The following is a 2,161-nucleotide window of genomic DNA, read 5'->3' as shown; positions in this document are numbered from 1 at the left end:
CCATATCTCTATCCCGTGAAATTCTCGAGCCAAAAGATGGATGCATATGCTGTGTTTCATTTTGCTAAATGATATCAATTAAATGGTGTATCAATTCCATAAATTGCATATAGCAATAAATAAATCAGCAAAATTCTTTCTAATATTTTAGATAGAAGAAATGTTTCTTCTATCTAAAATATTAGAAAGAATGTACCCTTCTATCCAAATCCAATTTGCATCGATAAAATAAATCCAAATTCCAGTAGTAGATGAATAATTGCAAATTTGTGTGTGTACGAGATTAGAATAACTTCAAAATAACTGACATAATTTTGTATTTTTCCTGATCAGAAAAATACATGAAAAAGAAAGGAGGTAGAAATTTTTTTGGATTTATGGTTAAAGAAGAAAAAGAAGAAAACAGGGGTTCTGTTGAATTTCAAGTATTCAGTTTCACCAATAAGATACGGAGACTTGCTTCACATTTGGAATTACACAAAAAAATATTTTTCATCGGAAAGAGGTCTACGAAGACTTTTGGGAAAACATCGACGTTTGCTGGCTTATTTGGCAAAGAAAAATAAAGTACGTTATGTATCTGTGTTTTTATTCTTTTTTCTTTTTTAAGTTAAGGAATTTACAACAAGTCTCTTGCAAAAATAACTATCCTATCCCTTTCTACAATCTCTCTATATCCTTGTTACATAAGGTAAGTATTGTATAATAGTTCGGTTTTCCGCGATTTTTTCCATTCCTCTGTGTAAATAGCCTAATATGGGTTCACAATCAATAACATCCTCACCATCGAGAGTAACGATCAGTCGAAGAACACCATGCATTGATGGGTGTTGAGGGCCCATATTGACTATCATGAGATCTTTTCTTGTAAGCGGTAGACTCATATCCTTTCTTCCTTAAAATCTAATAAGAGGGATTGATTCTGATATACTTTTATTGGACTTTCTTCTTATTTTAACCTTTCGATTTATTTCTATATTAAGGATAGACTGACAAAGTTGGCCTAATTTATTAGTTTTCACTAACCCTAGATTCTTTCCCTTGATAAAAAAAATTATGTCCTCTCGAGCTCCATCGTGTACTATGTTACTTACAACCAAGCGCAAATTTGGTTCGGAACGAATAGAACAGGCTATGTCGAGCCAAGAGCATTTTCATTACTATGGAAAATGATGGATAGCAAAATCCTCATCATGAGTACAAAAACTACATTTCTTGCTTCCTTTCCGGTTGCGATGAGCGAGGTTGTCTTTAGTTAGCACAACTCCTCTCCGAAGATACCACATGAAAATCTTAACTTTTAGTGGCATCTCTGTATGCGATAGTGCACCATACATAGAGTCAACTGTGAAGGACCCAGATGTAGTAAGATTCCAGCGAAAGACATTCCACCCTTGCGTCAAGTTAATCGAATCCAAACGGGATAGAAGATGTTGCCATGACACATGACGGGGCCCAACCAAATCCCTCCGAAATGATATATCTGGCGGAGAAGTGGTCATCACATGCGCAAGAGTATCGTTCTTATCGCGTACAATGCGGTACAAGGCTGGATACTGTTTTCGGAGAGTGGTATTTCCTAGCCACTTGTCCTCCCAGAAGCGTATCTCCGAGCCGTCCTATATCGCGAAGGATCCGAAACGGAAAAGATATTTCTTTACCGCCATCAGACCAGCCCAAAAATGCGAGTCACCGGGCTTCCAATAAGCGTACATGGACATGAAGAACACTAGGTATGTTAAAAAAGACATGATCCAGCATATCACATATAGTGGCCTGTAGAATGCATATCACAAAATATTTGCTATTTTCCGGTTCATAAGACAACATTTAACAAAAACATAAATGAATAGGTGTGAAGATTATGAGAACATATGTACTACTACTACATAATTGGTACTCCTTTCGTCCCAAATTACTCGTCGCTGAAATGGATGTATCTAAAACTAAAATACATCTAGATACATTCATACGTGCGACAAGTAATTCGGAATGGAGGGAGCAGTAGTTAATGTTTTTCTTAGGTGGGGAGGTACTAGTAGTTAATGCTGTACCGTTTTTTAAGGGTTAATGTTGTACTGTTGTATTACTGTTGCAAGTCATCTGCATCAAGGCCTATAACTTAAGAGGAAATGGTGTGACATGTTGTATCATGAAAATA

This window comes from Triticum dicoccoides, chromosome 3A (assembly GCF_002162155.2).
Source record: "Triticum dicoccoides isolate Atlit2015 ecotype Zavitan chromosome 3A, WEW_v2.0, whole genome shotgun sequence".
NCBI classification, from domain to species: domain Eukaryota; kingdom Viridiplantae; phylum Streptophyta; class Magnoliopsida; order Poales; family Poaceae; genus Triticum; species Triticum dicoccoides.
Note: the sequence above shows the minus strand (reverse complement) of the source record.